The sequence below is a fragment of the Prionailurus viverrinus genome, chromosome X (genome assembly GCF_022837055.1).
Source record: "Prionailurus viverrinus isolate Anna chromosome X, UM_Priviv_1.0, whole genome shotgun sequence".
NCBI classification, from domain to species: Eukaryota; Metazoa; Chordata; class Mammalia; order Carnivora; family Felidae; genus Prionailurus; species Prionailurus viverrinus.
Genome location: NC_062579.1, coordinates 3147599 through 3153598, shown reverse-complemented (window position 1 = coordinate 3153598; position 6000 = coordinate 3147599).

Sequence of the window (6000 nt, the reverse complement as noted above, 5' to 3'; positions counted from 1 at the left end):
TTAATTTTTCAAATGTTTATTTACTTTTGAGAGAGAAACAGAGCATGAGTGAGGGAGGGGCAGAGAGAGAGAGGGAGACACAGAATCTGAAGTAGGCTTCAGGCTCTGAGGTGTCAGCACAGAGACTGACGTGGGACTCAAAACCATGAACTGTGAGATCATGACCTTAGCTGAAGTCAGACATCAAACTGACTGAGCCACCCGGGCCCCCCCCCCACCCCCCCAAAAAATATTTTATGTGATCCACTGAATAATCTGCGGGAAGGGTTGATACCTTGAAAAATTTTTTTTTCCTGTTGGAGTTGAGTCCTTTTCTGGGTAATCTGTGCTTGGTGTATACGTGTGTGTGTGTGTGTGTGTGTTCAAATTACTAGAGCTGTGTAACATGTTACCTCCAAAATGTAGAGGCTTAAAACAATGGTCATAATTTCTTTCTTTTTTTTTTTAAAGTAGTCTGCTCCTTCCACCCTTTTTTTTTAAATTTTTTTTACATGTATTTCTTTATTTTTGAGAGAGACAGAGCACAAGTGGGGGAGGGGCAGAGAGAGAGAAAGAGACACAGAATCCGAAGCAGGCTCCAGGCTCTGAGCTGTCGGCACAGAGCCCGATGCGGGGCTCGAACTCACAAAGGGTGAGATCATGACCTGAGCCGAAGCTGGACGCTTTAACCAACCAAGCCACCCAGGCACCCTGGTCATAATTCCTTATCTCTTGGGTTTCTGTGGGTCAGAAATTTGGGCTCAGCTGAGTGATTGTGGCTCTGATCTCTCAGGAGGTTGCAGTCAGTTGTTGACTGGAGCTGCAGGCATCTGAAGGCTTAACTAGAGCTGGGATCGCCTTTCCAGGCAGCTCCCTCAGTTGTCTGACATGTTAGTCCCTTTCTACATGGCGTCTTCACATGCTGCTTGAGTATCCTCGCAGCATGGTGGGTGGCGTTTGACAGAATGGGTGTGTTGCAAAAGACCAAGGTGGAAGCTTTAATGCCTTTTATGGGCTCTGCTTGGAAATCACACACTAGTATTTCTGCTGTGTTCCGTTGGTGCAAGGCTAGTCCTGGTTCGGTGTGGGAGTGGATTATGAGAGTATAAACTCCAGTTGGTTACCATCATTTGGGTCCATTTTGAAGGCTGGTTACCATGGTGCATATACTTACATTACATGTTTTCACCCACATTTTAGAAGTTTTCAGTAAAATATCAGTATTGGACATGATCTACTTAAACATACTTAAACACAGGAACAGCAGAGAAAAATGATTTAAGGTTCAAAACAATGAATTCAAATACAGCCAGTTTGAGAAGTATGAATGTGTTCTGCTTTTGAATGAAAGAGCATTTTTATTTTTTTATTTTTATTTATTTTTTTAATATTTAATATGCAATTTTATTTCTAAATACTTTTATAATACATGGCATGTATTTACTTAAAAAGTATACTCCAATTTTATAAAAATTAGTTATTTAATATATAACTTTCACTTGCCATCCTTTCACATTTATTGCTTTCTACTTAATAGCACTCTGTAATATATTTGCTGTGCCTTTATTTTTCCATGGAATGTCAACAATGTGACTTACAAGCAAAAATGTCAGTGTTTCAGATAAAGATATCTTTATAAAGTTGTTTGTGGAATACAGTTTTTTTCTCATTTATTTTATTTTTATTTTTTTTAATATATGAAATTTATCGTCAAACCGGTTTCCCTACAACACCCAGTGCTCATCCCAAAAGATGTCCTCTTCAATACCCATCACCTACCCTCCCCTCCCTCCCACCCCCATCAACCCTCAGTTTGTTCTCAGTTTTTAAGAGTCTCTTATGCTTTGGCTCTCTCCCACTCTAACCTGAAAGAGCATTTTTAAAAAAGTTTTTAAATTTACTTTGAGAGAGAGAGAGAGAGAGAGTGGGAGGGGCAGAGAGAGGGAGGGAGAAAAGGAATCCCAAGCAGGCTCCATGCTGTCAGCCCGGAGCCCGATGCAGGGCTTGAACTCATGAACCGTGAGATCATGTCCTGAGCTGAAATCAGGAGTTGGTCACTTAACTGACTGAGCCACCCAGTCACCCTGGAAGAGCAGTTTTCAAGAAATTTCCTCCTTAAATGGATAAAGATATGAAAATTTTATGTATGCAATTATTCTTAAGCTTGGAATGATCCTTTTTCTCCTTTGCTTGGCTGGAAATTATGCATACTTAAGGGCCTTAATGCCTGTAATGGCAATTCAAGTAAACAGGTCATTAGCTACAGAATACATTTGTATGTGCTACGGTTTGATAATGAACGTATTCACATGGAAAAGAATCTGGGAAATGCAGGATTTACAAGCAAGTTAGAGGACTCTGCTGTGTATCTGACTCCATGAAGTCTCTCTAGCATTGGGAGCTTAAAAGGCGTATGTTGATGTTTTTAAAGATAGCAGAAAAACCCAAACTGCCTGCTCTGGAGTATTAGGAAATGCACTTAGTAAAACTTCATGAGAAGTGGCTTCAGAGTCTTGAGGTGGCTCTGCCACATGAAGCTTGGCCTCACGTCTCGTTAAAGTCATCCTTGGAACAGAACCCCGCATTCCTTGTGGAGGAGGGCACAGGAACAACCTGGAGAAAGAGGTGGTTGGAGAAGAAGATTCATGGAAGGAAAGTAATACCCACAGGAGTCCAGGGTGTCTGTGATTGGCTTTCCTCACAGGTGTTTTATGTCACCAGATTTCATCAATGGTGTCATCCCTCTGGCTTTACACAACTGGGTGCAAATGTATCTTTTCAGGTTTTCTGTTTCCTTGTGTGTTTTGCTTGTTTTTTTCTTCTTTATTGAAACTGGCTTTCCTGAACATCCAAATTTGGAAAATGGAATAGTTGGGGCTGCTTTCCATCTCACAGGATCTGCTGTAAAGAAACAAACAGAACAAAACAACATACGCCCCCGCTACCCACCCTCAACCTTACCACTGTGATAAGAAACTACAAAGACATAGGGGGTTATGATGAAGTTGGGCAATTTTGTTTTTGTTTTTTTTAGTGTTTATTTTATTTTTCAGAGCGGGGGTGGGGAGGGGCAGAGAGAAAGGGAGACACAGAATCTGAAGCAGGCTCCGGGCTCTGAGCTGTCAGCACAGAGCCCAACACGGGGTTTGAACCCATGAACCGTGAGATCATGACCTGAGCTGGAGTTGGACGCTTAGCCGACTGAACCACCCAGGCACCCCTAAAGTTGGGCAATTCTTGGAAAAGATTTAATAATAATTTATCTTTAAGGGATCCAAAATAAGATATGCAAGTGAGATGGTATATATTTTTAATTAGATTTTTTTTTTTTTTTTGGAGAGGATAGATTCTTGTCCAGGCTCCATTTGCTAGAGGCTTATTTTTATCTGGGTTCTTCCTTTTCTAAAACTGTCGGAGAGAATTATTTTCTCAGGACATCAGATTCTTGGCTCAAGCTGTAACTAGACCGGCTGTAGAATTTTTTTTTAAGTATCTTTTTCTTCTTGTTTCTCATCTTTTATTTCTCAAAATACATGTGCTTTTTATAGATATGAGAGCAATTTTCAGATTGGGCTCTCTGAAAATAGTTTGAATTGGAATATATTAGGGAAAAATCATAATTTACCCACAGAAGCACATCATGCTTTATTTTATTAAAAGCAGTACAGAGAGGCTGCATGTAGGAAAAGAAAATGAGGTGGAGATTTTTCTCTATTATTTAAGCCACAGTATTCTTTATAGGAATAGTTTTTAATGTTAAATGGACACATTACAAATAAATTTAAGCACAACTTTCTCTTCTGTTTTGCTTTGTTTATATTTCTCCTCAAACATCCTCCTGGGGACTGAAGAAGACCACAGGGTCATATTTTACAAGGGTATCCTTTTCCAACTATGGAATTAACCCTGTAAGATTCCAAAGAACTTTGCCCCCTGGATCCAATTCTCTTGTCCACTCCCATTGACTGTCTTCTGTTCACTTCCTTTATCCTTCTTCTCATCATGACAGTATTGCTTGAACCCTTCATGTCCAGTTTAATTTCCATATTGCATGAAGTTGTTACTTTTCATATAGTAATATTCTGATTGCATCCTATCTGTCCAAAAGTTTGGGAATAGTTTTCATTACCATTAGGTGACGTCCAAAGCCCTCTAGCTCAAAAACCAGGTACCATGAAACATGCAAATATCATATAACCCAATCATTGCCATTGTGGGATTTTGTCCTAGACAGATGAGTTTATGTTCACACAAATATCCATACACCAACTTTATTTGTGATAGCTCCAATTTCTCATGTCCTTCAACAGATGAATGATTAAGCCAACTGTGGTCCATCCATACAAAGGAATAATACTATGCAATAAAAAGGAACAGACTGTTTATAGTCACAGCAACATGGATGTATCTCCAAGGAAATAAGCTAAGTGGAAAAAGCCAATCAGTCATTAGGTGGAGGCTGTTCCCAAGGCAGAATAATTCCTCGGTATTTATAGCTCACTGCTCATAAGAGCCCAGTGGGATACTGTCGCCATAGAAAGTCCCCTGGCTGACAGTTGTTAGGTGTTGGCAGCTGGAAGACAGTCTTGGGGACATGAAAATGCATGTGTCAAGGGAATATGGATGAGCACAGAAAGAGCTTCCTACCGAAAATGAAATTAAGGAATATCCAGAAAGTAGAGGAAAAAAAAGACAATGGATAACAAGAAAGGATAAGAAAATTAGAGGACCATTTGAGGAAGCCCAATACATAAACAAAAGCAATTCCAGAATGAGAAAAAACAGGAGAGAGGGAATAAATCATAAATTATTTTTTTTTTTCAGTCCAAAAAAGTGATTTCTGTTTCTGATAGGAGCACGGCAGAAGCTTAGTTCTGAACTGTCTTCTCCTGGAAAACTTACACAGTTTCAAGGAAAAACAACAGCAACCTACAGGACACATTTTCAGTGAATCTGGGAAATAGAGAAAAACCTGGAGACTCCAAATTATAAGCACAGCTCCCAAAGTCAGAACCAGCAGGAAGCCTGAATGGAAAGTCATGGCAGTTTTATGTAATCATAGTATAAACATAGTATAATGTACCAGGGAAGGTTTGCGTGGGAGTCATCCACGTGGAGGTGCTGTTTAAAGCCATTGGAATGACTGCTTTGCCAAAGAGAGGAGAAAGGGCTTATGTCGGTGTTGTTTTAACATGCTTACAGATCACCTTGTCATAGGGGATCTTGTTACAGCCTTGTCAGGACTGGGACCTGAAGTTCTGCATTTCCAACAGGGCCCTGGGTGATGCTGATGCTATCTGCCCATGGACCCTGGGAATAACCAGATCTACAGAGCACACTTTGAATAACAAGGCTTTAGAGCAGGGTTCTCAGCTCTAGCTGCACTTTCTAAGCATCTGGGGAGCTATAAAAAGTCCTGTTTCTCAGGCCTCATCCCAGAGAAGTCCATCAAATCTGTGGGGACCCAGGCATCAGTGGTCAACTGCAGCTCTAAAGGCAGAATCTGGGAATTAGGTGTTAAGCTAGAGGCACTAGGGGCCACGAAGGTACCTTAAAGAGGGAAACAAGTCAGGTATAGTGGGTAGGGGCTAGCAGCCCCCCAGACCGTGGCCATGTGGAAATGTGGGCCTAGTTGTTAGCAGATATTCCAGTTATTCAAGATGGCCAGGCATGTGGGTGCAATGCAGAATGGAAAACAATGCATTTTTATGCATTGCCACCCAATCCAGATTTTTCTGCAACACTGAGTGGACAGCATTGGGCAGACTAGAAAACCTGCTGGCTAACTTGATGGCAACTGCTGAATTAAGATGAGAGCTTGAAGTGTGCTGGAAATGTGTTTGTCATCCTAATGACTGAGGGTTGGAAGGTACACTTGGCAGGGTTCAGGGATGCCAAACACCTGTGGTGCTGGGGTAGCTCTGTACCATGAAGAACAATGGAAAAAAAAAAAAGAATAATGAAGACTTGTCCTGGCAAAATGGCAAATGTCCCTTCAGAGAAAGAGGCACATTAGGACTT